At 40.3% G+C, this 18,417-nt stretch overlaps 1 pseudogene; it reads left to right on the plus strand.

Moving 5' to 3' along the window:
* Positions 1-796: 796 nt before the first annotated feature.
* Positions 797-17,424, plus strand: LOC100590663 (annotated as a pseudogene).
* The last annotated feature ends 993 nt before the right edge of the window (positions 17,425-18,417 follow it).

Consider the following 18,417-nt stretch of genomic DNA (forward strand, 5'->3'; position numbering starts at 1 on the left):
GTTTATATGGGAAGATTGCAGAGATAAAAGAAGATGATTCAGGACCGAACCTTGTAAAATGCAGTATCACTCAGACCAGGCCAGGATATGCTGTGGTAATAAGCACTTCCCGATTTTCAGTGGCTTAGAACTAAAAGTGCATCATAGTATTCCACTGAGGTCTCTACTCCAAGTTGTCCTCACTTCAAGACCCAGGCTGATGGAACAGGCACCACCTTGAACGCCAGCCTTCACTGCGGCGGAGGGAAAGAGTTATTGGTAAATTTCGCGATGACTCCTAGAAGTCTGTGTGGATACAATAAACATCATTCTGTCCATATTTCATTGGCCAAAGAAAATTACATTGCCTCATCTGACACTAAAGATGGGAAAATAATATACTGTCACACCTCTGGGAGGAGAATCAGAAATGTTTAGTAGAGGGCACTAATCATAAACACAAAGGGCTTTCTCACAAAAACAAAAAAACCTCACATGTGTACCTGGGCTGCCGCCGAGGCTCGAGCCTGCGCAGTGAGCATCCCGCCCTCCGGCTGCTGGGAGCCTCCCAGAGCCGAGGGGCGGCAGGGACCAGACGCTGGCTTTGGGGCCGCACACCAGCCCCGCGGCTAACGACTCCCGCGACGGGGGACTGGTTGATTTAGTTAAACAACTCCACTACCCATTGATTTCCTCAAAGACATTTTGCGAAGACGTCCAGGAGGACAGATTATTAAGGCCTTCTTAATGGACTTTTGGAACAGGCAGAAGCAGACACTGCCTTCTAAATGCGGTTTTAAAGCAGTTACAGTGAATGATGGGGGCAGATCTCCACGTGTACAACACGGTTTTCAGCCCAGAGGACTGGCACGGCATTCAGAAATGGCAAGAAGTAAGACAAAGTATGAGCCTTTGAAGGTTAGAAGATTTGGAATTGAGTTTAAGTCTGGCTACCGTAGAGATGTTCCTTGTATCTTTAGTGGTGACTGGATTGCGATGTTCGAGCCTCATCAAACACTTTTTGGCCCACATGAGTGAGGCCAGTGTTGGAATGTCAAAGATGACAGCATTTAAATTCGTGAACTTTCTGACCAGTTTCTGCCGTTTGTCGGCATTTTTGGAAGCACCAAGGAAACATTTATAAATGTCAATTTTCCAGAAACATTTTTTCCTTTTCCTTTTCGCCTGCATCCTCGACAGCTTAGTAGTAACCTCTACAGTAAGCAGAAGGTTCTCCAGCTGTCCGTCTTTTAGGGCAGATGTAGACACAGTGCTGCTCTTTCTAAAAAGTGTGCAGGACATCTCCTTACAATGTCCGAGAGGCGGATGGAAAGGAGAAACCGCTGTTTAGAGTGACTTAAAGGGCGCTCTCTTTAGACGGCACTGAAACGTGAACGTCTGAATTCTATAAAGATCCTGGGAACTGCTCTAAGTAACAATTGTGAAAGGACTCCAAGCAATGGCATCAACTGTATAACATACCATGCCGGTATGAGAGCCTCTCTTCAGCGAGTTGTCCCAGATCGCAGGGATTTATGCAGTTATCCATGATTGGGTCAGTTTTAGAAGACAAGAGTATTGAGGATGTACAAAAGGCACTTGGTTGGTGTGTAATGGTGTGGGTGGCCAAGAGATTTGCAGTAATCTTCAGTCTTTAGTGGATGAATTGAAATTTGTCCCAGTCATTGGAATAGCCACGTCTTTGTCAAGCAGAGATGGTGAAGCAAAAGGAGCAATGTCAGATGTCTCAGGAATAGCATTTTGTTTTCTTTACTGCAGGGTGGGGAAAGCAAAACGGGCCTCCCAGTTCACATCAGTGGGTTCTCTGGCCTCATGACAACATCAGGAACATAAAATGAAGAGATGTGGGCAAGTGGAAAGACCTGGCAGCTTTCTGGAGTGAATTTGTTTTCATGGCTGTTGTCCCTAAAGTTTATGCTACTTTGATCTTAGATTCAATAGAACTTCTGGAGACAGAAAAAAGAGTAACAATCCTATATTTTCATTATTTTACGGTAGATTTTTGACAGAGAAATATGTACAAATGACCCAAAATCCAAAGGGAAGGAAATACCACTTTCATTAGCAAAAAGTTTTTCTCCCTCTCATCTCATCTCAGCCAACCAGAGTCTTTTCCAAAGGTAAACAATGCTACTAATTTCTTATGAATCCTTTAATCTACTCTATGCATTAATGAGCATGTCTATTAAGCCTTTACTTTCTAACCCAAAGCGTGGCATACTTTATATCCTATTCCACAATTCATTTTTGCTCACTTAATATATCTTGGAGACTGCCCTGTATCAGTGACAAAGAGCTGCATTGTTCTAATTAATAGCTACATAGTAACCCAATATACGAATTCATCATTTATTTAACAATCCCTTATTAGGGCAAATTTGGGTTGTTTTCAGTATTTTGCTTTTTAAAAGAAATAATGTAATTAACCTTTTACCTGTTACTTCACAAAGAAATACTGTAATTAATAACCCTTTACATATGTTACTTCACAAATGTGAGTGAATCCCTTAAAAAACTATCTTGCTTAAGGGCTAGGTAGAGGAAGAACTGGAAAAGCAATTCATTGATTCCACACTGCTATTGTTTGGATCATCCATGACTGGCTTAAACTCCTGGAGGTGGGGGGTGTGCTTAATCTCACCCTAATCATGTTGATCAGTGGGTGAAGAAAGAATTGACATCAATATTTTCCACCAAAACTGTGAGATGAGAAAGTAGAAACAGTATGCCAAGGCAATCTAGGTAAAATGTTGGCAAAGAAAGTACTTATAGGAAATATTTTCTCTTGTGTTTACAGATTTGATTAATGGTTCCAGTGAATGCCTTTATTTGGGGGATGGTAAGGAAAAAAAAGGAACTTCAATTTATAGACACTGTAAAAGGTGCTAGATGTGTGCAATTCTTTCGGTCCTCATGTTAACCATGGCAAACAGTAATGTCTTTAGATTATAGACTTTTAGGCTTAGAAGGATGAATTTTCTCATGATGAGCAACTAGTAAGCAGCAGCACCGAAATTCCACCCCAGAACAGACTTAGAATCTGTATAGGAAACTCACTGTTTTCTTCTCTGCACTCACAACACCTCTGACACCAGATATGTGGGGTTTTTTCACTCCAACCAATTCTTTAACTTTCCCAACACTGGGTGTCATGTAATTCAATTATCACACTAAATACCTGAAGTTAGTGCAGACCCCACAGGTTAAGGACACAATCCCATAAGACCGCTCTGCTTACTTCCAATGCTAATCACATGTCTGGGAGTATGCCTGCACCTTCAGGAAGGGAACAAGTGACTTCAGCTTTGCAGAGATTGAGAGGGATGCTGAGAACAGGCTGGGAGTTACCAATAAGTAGCCACAGAATGGTGGTAACCAGACAGAAAAGAAAGTAAGTGAATATAACCTGAATGAGCTTGGAAGCACGTTTTTTCCCCAATCAATCCTCCAGATGATAATGCAACCTAGCCAATACCTTGAGAACCTATGAAGAGGACCCAGCTAAGCTATACCCATACTCATCACCCACAGAAACTGAAATAATACGTGTGTGTTGTTTTAAGCTGCCCAGACTCTTGACCCACGGAAAGTGAAATAATAAATGTGTGTTGTTTTAAAATTAGTGGTTGTTTTCTACTCAGCAATAGATATCTAATATGTTGAGTGATTGCCTTATTTGGAGCCACAGCCACATAGCAATTAACCAGATGATTCAGGCCAAAATCAATTTCTGCTACAGAATGTCTGGAGGCAGAAATATGCCACCCACTTTTGGAGCTCGTAACCAGCAGTGATACCCCTGACACAGAGAGACAAATGACTGTGTCTAGGGTGGGCTTTAAGGGAAAATTTTAAAGTGGAAATAAATAGCCATTAATGCTCTCACTTTATTTGGGGTATCTTTCTCTTATCTTTCTGTATTTTACCCACCTCTTTTTCCAGGCACCAAGCAGCACTAGAACACAGAATTTGCAGTCATTAATAAAACAATGCATGATAACAAGTTTACAGTGTGAGTTATAAATGTTCCTTTCTTGCTATTGACTAACATTAGGACATACGGTAAATATGCATGTTTTAAGAGACAGAGAAGTAGTAGAGTTAGAGCAAAACACACACACAGAAAGACAGACAGGCAGACAAACAAAGAGAGACAGAGAGGAGGGAAAGGGTGACAATAAAATGATAAGACAAGTGTAGGGAGGAATACATGAACTGTATTTGAATTGCAGGAAGATGATTCAGGTATGAGAAGGCCGAGAAGCAAAAATCTGTGAATCTGCATTAGGAAATTCCACTGGGACCAGCCACCTAAGGGGAAATCTTGAGATCAGGGAGGGTAGAGTAACCTGGAGAGCAGTTTCATGCTAAGTCCTGGGGTGTAGCAAACAACCTTGCAGGTGGGCCTTCATGCCTCAAGGACCAGGAGCACAGAGAGTTCAAGCTGGTCCACCTAACCACTCTAAGTGGGGAAGGGAGTGCTTGCATGAAGTGGGTTTTGGGAGGTTGAATTGCAGTTCTACCTCCTCCACTCCATCATTCATTGATTAATTTACTCATTTAACAGATACCCACTGAATGTCTACTGTATAGTGGGCAACACATGGGGCACAGAGTTTCACAAACATGGCCACACTCTTACAGAGCATATATTCTCCAGAGGGAGATGGAGAAGTGAGCAGTCTATGTGATACGCTACCAAGCGTGATGGCCATAATGGGGGAAGCACACAGAGCTGTGGGATCACCAAGGAGGGGCTCTGCCCCCAATGCCGAGAAATTAGGGAGGCTTCCAAGAGGAGTAGACATCTATATGGAGAGCCAAAGGGCAAGAACTTAAGAGGTAAGAAGAAGGGAGGTGGTCCAGGCAGAGAGAGATAAGAGTACTGGAGAGCGTCGATTACTTCTCTGGCCCAAAGCAGTGCTTCTCAAGCCATCCGTAGTGGAGGACCAGTTCCTTACATTTCCAGTTCATCATGGATAATTTGTAAAATACAGTGAAAAGGAATTACTATGAAAATGAGATGACAAAGACATTTTTAAATATTCAGTTTTTAAATTATTAGACTAGATCCAATAGACATAAAATTACTTTATCAAATTATTGTAAAAGCATGTTTGATTGCTGAGCTTATCACACACCAATTACAGTTCATGAATCATCCCTGATTCACAGACTGCACTTTAAGGAGCGCTTGCCTATAGCATACAGGAAAAAGAGAAAAATTACAGTCTAGAGGATTCTTGATGAAACAGACAAGGAAAAGAAGAATCAGTGAGCTGTTACCAGAAGCTCTTTCTGGGTGTAGGTAGCATTCAGACTGCAGAAACCTGTGGCCAGAGAGTCATCATGCATCCATCTGAATTGCAACCATTGAATTCTCACCACACCCAATGTCTAACACTAGTTAATTAGGTGGAAATTGGGACACAATCAGTGAAACAGAGGGTTTTAGAGGAAGCTGAAGAAGGAATTAGGGATAATCAACTTCCCCTTCCCACTTCAGCTTCAAAGCTTTTGTTAGTTTATAAGAATCCTCTGACTCTAAAATGAACACCCCTTCCAATTCAATGGTTTCTGTTTAAAAGGGGGGGAGAAACAACAACAACAAAGAAATGATACTAATAAAAAACAAGCAACCAAGCAAATAAACAACAAAATAACTTCTACAACAGCAAAAGCTTTCCCACACATCCATCTGCGTCTGCTTGCCTGGCTACCGCCTTGTTTCTCAGGACTGGCTGCAGAAGTTTTCTCTGCTGAGATGCACTCTCTGGCCCTCCTGAGCTGTGTTGCACATACCTCTTGTACATTCCCAAGATACACTCCAATCACAGCACTTACCACTCTTTATTTAACTGTCCCCTCAAGTTCATCCTACATTGGACTGCAACTTCCCTTGGTTATATTCCACTATAATTCAGAGATTGGTACATGGTAGCTACTCCATAAATCACTGTTTGTTAAATGAAAGCATGCATTACTCCCTTGAACTAGGAAGAAAGTAATGTCAATTTTAGAATGTGAAGACTGACAGGCATCTGGAGATATCTGGAGAGGAAGGGCATTCCAAGGGAAGCAAGCTGCACGCACAATGCCATGGAGATATTAAAGGAAATGTTTGAGGAATCTCAAGGGAACATCTGAGAGAGTAAAGAAAGGGAGTCCAAAGGGCTAATATCCAGAATCTATAATGAACTCAAACAAATTTACAAGAAAAAAACAAACAACCCCATCAAAAAGTGGGCAAAGGACATGAACAGACACTTCTCAAAAGAAGACATTTATGCAGCCAAAAAACACATGAAAAAATGCTCATCATCACTGGCCATCAGAGAAATGCAAATCAAAACCACAATGAGATACCATCTCACACCAGTTAGAATGTCAATCATTAGAAAGTCAGGAAACAACAGGTGCTGGAGAGGATGTGGAGAAATAGGAACACTTTTACACTGCTGGTGGGACTGTAAACTAGTTCAACCATTGTGGAAGTCAGTGTGGCGATTCCTCAGGGATCTCGAACTAGAAATACCATTTGGCCCAGCCATCCCATTACTGGGTACATACCCAAAGGATTATAAATCATGCTGCTATAAAGACACATGCACACGTATGTTTATTGCGGCACTATTCACAATAGCAAAGAGTTGGAACCAACCCAAATGTCCAACAATGATAGACTGGATTAAGAAAATGTGGCACACATACACCATGGAATACTATGCAGCCATCAAAAATGATGAGTTCATGTCCTTTATAGGGACATGGATGAAACTGGAAACCATCATTCTCAGTAAACTATCACAAGGACAAAAAACCAAACATCACATGTTCTCACTCATAGGTGGGAATTGAACAATGAGAACACACGGACACAGGAAGGTGAACATCACACTCCAGTGACTGTTGTGGGGTGGGGGGAGGGGGGAGGGACAGCATTAGGAGATATACCTAGTGCTAAATGACGAGTTAATGGGTGCAGCACACCGACATGGCACATGGATACATATGTAACAAACCTGCACATCGTGCACGGGTACCCTAAAACTTAAAGTATAATAATAATAAAAAAAAAGAAAAAAAAGAAAGGGAGTCACATTAATTTATGTTTTAGAGAAAATATATGAAGCATCAGCTTTCTAACATGTGATTAAGTATAAAATTAACGAAACATTTCAGTAAATGAAACAGTAGAGTAAAATTTCTTCCCAAAGTTTGTAAGTCATTGTTTTTCATTTAGTCACTCATTTAGCACATTTATTCATTTAATAATCATTCCATTGCATCCATCAAATCTGTTTTTGAAGTAGGAAACATAAATAAGAAATAAATTGCCCACTCACTTAGCTAAGTAACACACGTTACCACTACATGTGTAGTATATCTCAGCAGCAATAAAATAGGAAAGAAAAATTACTTCATCAATTAAACAAGCATGCACTAAAGAAATGCCCTGGTTTCTTTTTTTTTTTCTCTCTCTCTCTCTATTTTGAGACTGAGTCTCACTCTGTCACCCAGGCTAGAATGCAGTGGCACGATCTCAGCTCACTGCAACCTTCGCCTCCCAGGTTCAAGCAATTCTCATGCCTCAGCTTTCTGAGTAGCTGGCCCACCACTATGCCCAGCTAATGTTTTTCTTATTTTTTTTTTTTTAGTAGAGATGGGGTTTCACCATGTTGGCCAGGCTGGTCTCGAACTCCTGGCCTCAAGCGATCCTCCTATCTAGGCCACCCAAAGTGTTGGGATTACAGGCGAGAGCCACTGCTCCCAGCCTGCTTTGTTTCTTAAGGATTAAATCAAAGGAGGTAGTTGAAGATATACACAACCTTCTTAATCCCTGCAAAGTCAGTAGGAAATCCAACCCTTTAATTTCTTCCCTAGAAAAAAGACATGGTGAATCATAGACCTGCTTATATTTAGAAGCAGATTTATAATTATACATACTAGTAAGACCTTCCCAATCAACTTAATGGAATGTCACTGCATCATTATTAGCTACAACTAAAAGGTGACAAAAGCATGATAAGTGAATTTAGAGCGTAAGTTATCTAGCTTGGAAATTTGCCACCTCCACAATTGTTCTTAAAATCATATTTGGCTCACAGATATGATGATGGCGATGATAACAATGATGATTATACAATGATGCAATACCTAGTAACACAGCTGCTTCTTGAGCAATGCTCCCAAATCTCTAAAGCAGATGATTCAACTTGGTTTATTGTGGAGATTCAGCAGATATTATTTGTTTTTTCCTTGCTTTATTTAACTACACAGCAACAATTTCCTCAAGAGTCATTTCCTGTGGTAAGTTTAAATCCCCTTAAAATGAACTAACCCTGTCCCTTTAATCATAGTCATATTGTCTTGCTTTCTAAGAAATAAAACAACTGAAAATTTCAAGAGCTCAGCTTCCTCATTTGCAATGTAAGGGGGTTTAATTAGGTTTTGTGATTTGTTTGTTTGTTTTACTGTTACAGAACAGTGGTCCATATTTTGGGGGTATATGTGATATTTTGGCACATGGATACAATGTGTAATGTTTATACCAGGGCAACTGGGATATTCATCACTCCAAACATTCACCCCTTCTTTATGTTGTGAACATTCTAATTCTTCTCTTCCAGCTACTTTGAACTATACCACAAATTATTGTTAATCATAGTCATCCTACTGTACTGTCAAAAACTAGATCTTATTCCTTCTAACTGTATCTTTACAACAATTATAATTAGATTTTTTTTTTTTTGAGACCAAGTCTTGCTCTGTCACCCAGGCTGGAGTGCAGTGGCACGATCTTGGCTCACTGTCAGCTCTGCCTCCCGGGTTCACGCCATTCTCCTGCCTCAGTCTCCCGAGTAGCTGGGACTACAGGTGCACACCACTATGCCTGGCTAATTTTATTTTTTATTTTTTAGTAGAGATGGGGTTTCACCATATTAGCCAGGATGATCTTGATCTCCTGAGCTCGTGATCCACCTGCCTCAGCCTCCCAAAGTGCTGGGATTACAGGCGTAAGCCACCATGCCTGGCCATAATTAGAGATTTTTAAAAGTATCTGTTAACTCTAACAAAAAAATAACAATCATGAAATACTCTGTAATAAATACCAAAGTAGATATATGTTATATATATAATTTTGTTTAATTCTTCTGAAAACCATTTTGGGATTGGGGGAAATTTTATTACTATTATTATAATTTTCTAGTCAAGAGAACAGAACTAACTTGAGTCTTCATACCCAGTTAGAAGTAGGGTTGGATTTCCAATCTCTACCTGCTAAATTTCTATCTACCTCATACCCAAAATCATACCTTCAAGTTCTGTCTCCCATTCGACATTCCATAAGCCCATGATTATACAGGTTTTCAGAATTTTCAGGGTAGCAATTTAGAATGCCAGCCATTTGGAGTTTGTATCATGCTGTCTTATATTTTTAATAGCTTTCTTTACATTCTTTCTTTTAGAGCAAGAAGTCTCTGTTCTCCAACCAGTGACCCAAACATTACCTTGTGTACAATAGCAATGCGTGTATAGACCTCCAACACATGATGGATAAGAACACATTCTCCCCTCTCACACACCAAGGACATGGGCTGCATTTCTCTGAGTATCTCTGTTTACCTTTTATTCCATATAATACCCGATCACAGTGTAAATTTTTGATGTCAGGGAAATAATGATTTCTGTTGTATTAGTGCAATTTATAAAACACATGTCTATAACAGTATATCTCTATCCTGTAAAAAAAAATTTCATACATAAAGGAAGACAAACAGTCAAGCATAAGGCAAAATATAAGAAGTCCTTTAAGAAAGCTACAAAATACCACAGAATTCCAATAAGTTAAACAATACGATGTCTGACAGAAAACAAAATCTAATCCATGTTAGATTCATTGACATGAAATTCTTAGTGTAGTAGGCTTAGACTTGGAAATAGAAAGCAACAGCTCTAATTCTAGTGCTCTTCACTAGATGCATGATCTGGAACAAGTGATGGAAGGCCATGTCTCTAAGTTTTCTCATTTGACAAGTGAGAGGTTTCTATTAGATTGGTGATTTTTAAACTTGCTCCATTGTTCCACGGTATTTGGGGGTTATGTTAGAGGGGACATAGAGAGAGGTATCAGGATGAAGGTGAGTCTCTAGAGTTCAATGCTTCTACTTTAAGCACAACTATTGTGCTTTGCTTTTTTATCTGTTTGCAAATTTGATCTGTTTGCTGGACATACACACAGACTGCTGCTTCAGTAAAACATTCAGTATTATGACATTAATTGTTGTCAAGCACTATACTGAATAACCACCAGATTTCTTATTGTATGAGTCTTCATGAAGATGACATCATGTGTAATTTCTTGCTCAATCCCAGTTATCGCAATGGTGGTTTCCTCAGTTTTTCAGGAGCTCCCCTTTCCTGTTTCTGAGGCTACTGAGTGAACTAGGGGATCCCTGGCAGGAAGCATCAGGAGCACTGAGGTGATGGCTTCTCCACAGCTAGTACATGCGCCCTGTGGTGGGCGGGGAGTTCCAGCCTCATTTTGGCTGGGAAAAGATGACCTATATTCCATTTGTCCTAGAAAATGCCTCCTTTTCTGATTTCCCTTGCCTCTGCAGCAACAGAAGTCCTGTGGGAAAGAGAGAATTTGGGTTTTCCTAAGAAATTCATTGACTTCCCCTTTTCTGTTTGCATTCATGTGATACTCCATTTAGATGGTGAAGTTGTGGTTAAACATTAAATTCAGAGAAGAGAATGTGTTCTTATCCATCATGTGTTGGAAGTTCGTACACACATCTCTATTGTACATAAGGTCACTGTCTTCTGTGTAATTGCAGCACTTTGTGTGAATCTCTTACAGCACAAACTAAAGGTATCATGCATGAATAATTTACTGGCCTATTTTTCCTTTCTCCAGCCTAAGTGACTGGAAATATTAAGAAAATATTTGTTGAATGGAGGAAGACATATATGAATGGATAAATAAATGCAGCCTAGCCCCCTGGATTAAATGTGTTCAAGCATTCATGGAGAAAGTATTACTAAATGTAGTAAAGAAAAAAATCTGGCTACTCTGCTGAAGAGGAGGAAGCCCTGAGACTTCATGAAGAGAGAGAGAGAGAGGGAGACCCTGGTGTCCCTGCTGATCCCAGCCTTCCAATCTTCTCCACCAAAGCACCAGACCTGTGAGGAAGCCAGAACATCTTGGGTGTTCTAGCCCCAGTCACGATCTGACTGCCGCCAAAAAAAAAAAAAAATTCCAAACAACCAAACTGTGCAGTTGAGATCCAGTCATAGAATCATGACAGATAGTTAATTGTTACTGTTTTGAGACACTAAATCTGCAGTGGTTTGTTATAAGCTAAATATATATAGGAGAGGCAACCAAGTAATCAAACAACAAATAATATCCCACAAGGTAGAAGGCTAAGCAGGATCTATACCATGCCTAGAATCTACATGGAAGACCTTTCCCACGACTTCTGGGAAAATGAAGCTCATCCTTAACAGAAAAAACGGCAGAGAGCTTTATTATGGCACTCACACACACACAGAAAAAACATAATGGAAAAAACCAATTGGGTCACTTAGGGCAACATAATTCATTTTTCCTGCAGATATATTAGTATCAGTTACCAGTTGCAGCTAGTCAAAAAGAGGGAAAATCCTGGCCAAAGTGGTGAAACCCCATCTCTACTAAAAATACAAAAATTAGCTGGGCGGGGTGGTGTGCACCTGTAGTCCCAGCTACTCGGGAGGCTGAGGCAGGAGAATCGCTTGAATCCAGGAGGTAGAGGTTGCAATGAGCCAAGATCACACCACTGCACTCTAGCCTGACAATAGAGCAAGACTCTGCCTCAAAAAAAAAAAAAAAAAAAAAAAAGAGGGAAAATAGAGTAATATCAAAAGGAAATCTCTTTCTTGGGGGCACCAGAACAAAGACTCACCTCCACACCTTCTGCTTTGAGTTATCTGCTGCTAAATTGCCGGATGTGTATGTTTCATCTTCCCACATAGATGATGCTGTGATGACAGCAGAGGCCATGTTCTTGTGTGGGACATAGTTGCTTTAATCACTCGCAATGCCTAGTATAGTGTTCTGCGATTAGTAGGCTCTAAGTAATCAATAACTGATGAAATGTATGGCTAACTGACCCATCTTTTAATCATGTAGATCATTACGTCAACACTGTCCAATAGAAACATAATAAAAAGACTGAGTGCAATGGCTCATGCCTGTAATCTGAACCCTTTGGGAGGCTGAGGCTGGAGGATCACTTGAGCCCAGGAGTTCAAGACTAGCCTGGGCAACATAGTGAGACTCCATCTCTACAAAAAAAAAGTTAGCTGGGCATGGTGGTGTGCACCCATAATCCTAACTACTTGGGAGGCAGAGGCAGAAGGATCACTTGAGCTCAGGAGTTCAAGGCAACGGTGAGCTGTGATCATGCCATTAATTCCAGGCTGGGTGGCAGAGGGAGACGGAGAGGAGAGGAGAGGAGAGGAGAGGAGAGGAGAGGAGAGGAGAGGAGGAAAGAGCCTCATGTAGAAATTTAAATTTTCTAGTTGCCACGTTTTTAAAAGTAAAAAGAAAACAAGACAAATTTTAATAAAATATCTTATGTAACCCAATGTATTTAAAATATCATTTTAGCATGGGCTACCAATATTTAAAAATCATAAATGAGATATTTTTCATTTTTAAAAAATACTTAATCTTCAAAATTTGGTGCATATTTTGCACTTGCAGCACAGCTCAGTATTAGCCACATTTCAAAGAGTTCAGTGGTCACAAAGATTAGTAGGTACTGACCCAGCTTCATAACAGAACAACTGATTGCTGTCAATGTCCTCTCAGAAATATGCTTCTCATGTAGAACTTTCACAGTCATTAATTTTCACTGAAAAATGATTCAGCTAACAAGTTTGTTTCATTTTATTTAGCTTTATGATGCACACTAGCAAAAGCCAAGATTATCTTAACAAAGAAAATATTGTAGTATTGTAGTGTATTGTGTGTTTTAGCAGACCCAACCAGTGCGGGGCACGAAATAACATCCTATATGGAGGAGACTCAGGTTCCTTTGACTGGCGACAGGCTTTGGGAAGCACATTTTACTTGTGCCCTTTTTCTCTCTCTTGTGTTGCCATAGGACCCTGTCTACGTGGCAGTCCTGGAAGGTAGTAGTCCTAACAAGAAGCAAGAGACCAGGGGACATCAGGTCAATAACTCTCGATATCACTCCTAGCAAAAACTAGAATCCCTGCAATGCTCTACAAGCTCTCCCTCTCATCTGCCTCTGTCTTTGCAATCACTCACCTTGTCCCCTACTATTCTTCCCTTTGCCCACTCTGCTCCAGCCACACTGGTCTTGGTGCTATTTCTTGAATGTGTGCTCATTTACTCCTCAACACTCTGCACAGGTCGTTTCCTCGGACAGGAGCGCTTTTCCCCCAGATATTTTTATGGCTGACTTAGCCATGCTTTACAGCTTTGCTTAACTGTGTAGGATGGGGTGTGTTTCATTGTTGATGGCCTTATTGATGAAAATCATGAGTTTGCAAAGGCAACTGGTTAACTTTCAATATGTCACAATTTCTGATGAATATTGAGACTGCACATTGCAAATGAAGAGGATGTCGCCCTAGGTGAATCACATAGCATTTTGTTGTTTTCTGGGAGTGCAGGACCCTACATAAAGAGGGAGCCTGTGGGCTGAGACACTGGAACAGCAGTCAGGTAGGGAGCCATCACTTGCCTTCCCCTGAGAAGGAAGACAAAGGCCAGCGTGTCCAGGCTTTTTTTTTTTTTTTTTTTTTTGCTGCTGGTGCTGCTCTGGGGTGTGGGGTTGCAGAGCTTCCCAGCGACTCCAGAAACACAAGAACAAGATGCAGAGATGGTCCAGGTAAATGCTGCATTACCCCTGCCAGTAATGCAAGTGTGTTCTCATTTTTCAAAGGTCAAGAGGTAGGAATTCAAGCAAGTTTGGGATTCATTTAGGAAACAAGTAGTTTGTCAGGAACAGGTCCCCTGATTTAAAAAAAAAACAAAAATATATCGGTGGGTGCGGTGGCTTATGCCAGTAATCGCAGCACTTTGGAAGGCTGAGGTGGATCGCCTGAGTTCAGGGTTTGAGGTTGCAGTGAGCTATGATTGCACCACTGCACACCAGCCTGGGCAACTGAGCAAGACACTGTATCAAAAAAAAAAAAAAAGAAAGAAAGAAAGAAAGAAAAGAAAAGAAAATAGAAAAAAAGAAGGTAAAGCTAGAGGGAACCAAAGGAGCAACACATAGACCGGCTGTACTAATTATGATTCTGACCCCAAGAGTAAAGCTAGACTTAACAATGGCATGGCTTCTTCTACCACAATAACATTTCTGCACCACTGCTAAACATAATAAGGGCTATGAGATCATTACAGAAGCAGACAGATTTTTTCCCTCTTCTCATTCAATTATTAAGGAAAAGGGCTATATTGTTACAATAGTGAAATGCTGCAATTTTTCAGAAAACTGAGAAAGACTTTACTTCTACTCTTTTAGTATTCTTTTCTTTATCAGAAATACCTAGAAAACTGCTGCTACGACTTGAAGAGTGAAATCAATCAATTTGGAAGGCAGAGGGACAGTAGCCCAGTGCTTGAGAAGCTGAAGCAAATGCAGAATTACTTCGGGCTGAAGGTAACTGGGAAGCCAGATACGAATTTGATGAAGCAGCCCAGATGTGGGGTGCCTGATGTGGCCTCCCTCGTCCTCAATTAAGAGAGCCCTTGTTGGGAGCAAACACATCTGACCCACAGGTAACCAGACTGTGCACCAGAGTGAGAGAGCTGTTTCCCACCACAGTGGGAAGAAATGAGGTTCCCTGTGTCTCTGTTCTCTCCTTTATCATTTTAAGGATCACAAGTACACGCCAAATCTGCCTCAAGAGGATGTGGACCGTGCCACTGGGAAAGCCTTTGAACTCCGGAGTAATGCCTCAGCCCTGACCTTCACCACGGACTTTGAGAGTGAAGGGGACATAATGTTATCCTTTGTGTGAGGAGGTAAGCTCTTCCTCCCAAAACCGTTCTGAACATTCCCTCCTGCTACCCTGGGATCTGCTTCATCAGAATTGCTGATGGAGGAAAGGCTCACAGATGCAGAGTGTCTTTTGGCTCCTTGCTATAGCTCTTTTGTCTTTCCTGGGTAAGGCTGAATAAAACAAGGATATGTCTTTGTTGAATTCTTTTTCTTGCAGATCTCCATGACAATTCTCCCTTTTATGGACATGATGGTTGTCTTGCTCATGCATTCCCACCTGGACCAGGTATGGGAGGAGATGTTCATTTTGATAATGATGAAACAAGGACCAAGGATTTCAGAAGTGAGTCAGCTAATTCCTTCACTGCCTCTTTTATTGTTCCTTCCCATAGCTTATAGAATTTTTTTTGTTTTATCTAAAAGAATGCTTTCAGTAAAATAAACCAATTTTACCTTTATTAGTATAAATACTTTAATAAATATAAACTGTTGATACTATAAATCACTTTAAAAAGGTAACTATTTTGTCTCATTTCATAAAAGTGTAAGAGATATTATTTCTTCAAGCTGTGTAATTTTACTGACAAAAATATATTACTCTAAAATTTTTACTAGGATGTTTAATATCATATCATTATGTACATTTGTCAAATATTCAGTGCTTTGAAAATATTCAGGTTTTTGGATTTTGTATGCATAAAATGTAAGGACACTTGACCCTATCACAATGCAAAATGAGTAATTTAAAGGAGTTTATTTGAGAGGCCGAGGTGGGTGGATCACTTTTAGGCCAGGAGTTCAAGACCAGCCTGGCCAACATGGTGAAACCCTGTCTCTACTAAAAATACAAAATTAGCTGGACATGGTGGCGTGTGCCTGTGGTCCCAGCTACTCAACTTGGGAGGCTGAGGCACGAAAATCACTTGAACCAGGAGGCAGAGGTTGCAGTGAGCCAAGATCGCACCACTGCACTCCAGCCTAGGGGATAGAGTGAGACTCTGTCTCAAGAAAATTAAAAAAAAAAATTAAAAACCAGTTTAAATAAGCAAAGAATCTTGAAACATACTAGCATAAGGTGTATATCTTGCCAATAAGGAGGATTTTTAAATATATGAAGTTTCAAACTGCCTTTCTATGAAGTGGTAACTTCTATTTGTGCAGAGATACTCTGGCTTCATGATGTAAGATGAACTGACATTCTGAAATAACCAAATGAACAAATACAGAATCCTTTGTCTGGAGTCAGCCTGGTCAAAAGCTCAGATGTGTCTTCTGTAGAAGGTGTCCATCTGCCTCCCACCCCTGCAGTCCTGCAGGGTGCCCACCACACACACACACCTGTGCAGCTTGAGAAGTGACCCAATTATACTAAGAAGAAAGGTCTTCTCAAGTGCACCTTACATTGGCATAAAACTCTCCATCCACTTCTTGTGAAGTAAATGTCTGGAGGAAATTCTGTCTAATATCTACTAGACTCCAGGCAAATCTTTTCGTGGCCGATATTTTGTTGACAGGCAGTAAATACTGGGTCGTTCAGGAGGATCAACTGCTGAGTGGCTACCCCAGGTACATCTACAGCTCCTTTGTCTTCCCTGAAAGGGTGAAGAAAATTGATGCTGCCATTTATGAGGAGGACACTGGAAAGACACAGTTCTTTGTTGCCAGTGAGTATTGGAGGTAAAAACCTACCCTCAGAAATCTTGAGAAATCAGATCACTCTGGTGGAAGGAGAGTCGCCTTTTAAAATTTTTCTCAAATTTCACTGCAACTTTCCTTTTTTCTGGGAATGAATGCAGCCAGGCCCAGAGCCATTCAGTCCCCTACCTGTTATCACACTGCTGCCTAGCAAGGCAAGGAACTTGTTGGCTTGCATTTGAAAAGCAGATAAAGAGCAGAACACACAAAGGGAACTAGAGGCATCCAAAAAGGAGAAAATGAAGCATTTCTCCTTGAAAGGACAGAACATGGAGCCCAAGGGAAAATTTGAATCAGATTTTTATGGTTGAAAATATCTTAGAGTTTGTCTAGTTTGCCCCACTCTCCCTTCCAGTTAAAATTTCTTAATAGTTTCATGCAAACAATGTACCCACCTATAATTTTTAAAAGCTGCCATTGGGGTTTTGCAAAATTGAGGCACAGATAGTACCTACCTCTCAGATTTGTTGTGAGAATTAAATGAATCTTCATATAAAAAGCACTTAGGACAGTGATTAGTACATGGAAAGTTCTACATGAAAGTTAAGTGTTTTTTATTGTTTTTATATTAACCACAATGTGATATTTTTAGTTATTTTTTGTTACCAGGTATGATGAAAATATGCAGTCCATGGATGCAGGTTATCCCAAAATCATTGATGACCTCCCCGGCATTAGTAAAAAAATTGACCTATTTTGAAAAATAAAGGTAAAGACCATTCAATTTCCTCATTTCACTATCATAAAATTACATATTTAGTGTTACATAGATAAGACAGTAAACTGTGTACACAAAAATATGACATTTTCAAGAGTTCTTGTGAAAAATCATTATCTAGTTTCTTTTATTTCTAGGTTTTTTCTATTTCTTTTGTAGAAGAAGGCAGTATGAATGTAATACTAAAATGAAGCGAATTTTGACTCTCCTGAAAACTAACATCTGGTTCAAGTGCAAAAATAACTGATGGTTGACTGTCACCAAACAGAAAAGAAAAAGTATTTTTAATGAGCCCAAAATATGTTCTTTTCCAAGAAACCAAGTATTTCAGTATTTTATTTTAGTCTCTTGGTAACACAAGGCAGAGACATAGAAATACAATCTTATTTAACTTCAATCTGAACATATTCTATATTAGCTAGAATGTATTGCTTCATGAACTTATACAATTTAGCTTTAAGCAAGTACTAAGGGTTGTCAATCAAGGTCATCATTAGGTTTTCACAGAAAAAAGTTTTTACTAGAGTCCAAGACTCTGACTTTAACCTGAGCAGCTGCACACATGGGATGCATATCTCAATCCACCCAAGACAATAATAGCCCTCGGTTTCAACAAAGAAAAAACAGCATAAAACAGTATCGTCCTTACATGTACGTGGCAACACTGTCACATATTAAAGAAAACAGATACTTAAACTTAGTATAAAAAATAAAGTGGCTGGGCACAGTGCCTCACGCCTGTAATCCCAGCACTTTGGGAAGCTGAGGCAGGTAGATCACTTGAGGTCAGGAGTTCAAGACCAGCCTGGCCAACATGATGAAACCCCATCTCTACTAACAAAAAATACACAAATTAGCCGGGTGTGGTGGCAGGCATCTGTAATCCCAGCTACTTGGGAGGCTGAGTCACAAGAATCACTTGAACCCAGGAGGTGGAGGTTGTAGTGAACCAAGATAGTGCCACTGCACTCCAGC

This window comes from Nomascus leucogenys, chromosome 15 (assembly GCF_006542625.1).
Source record: "Nomascus leucogenys isolate Asia chromosome 15, Asia_NLE_v1, whole genome shotgun sequence".
Lineage (NCBI taxonomy): Eukaryota > Metazoa > Chordata > Mammalia > Primates > Hylobatidae > Nomascus > Nomascus leucogenys.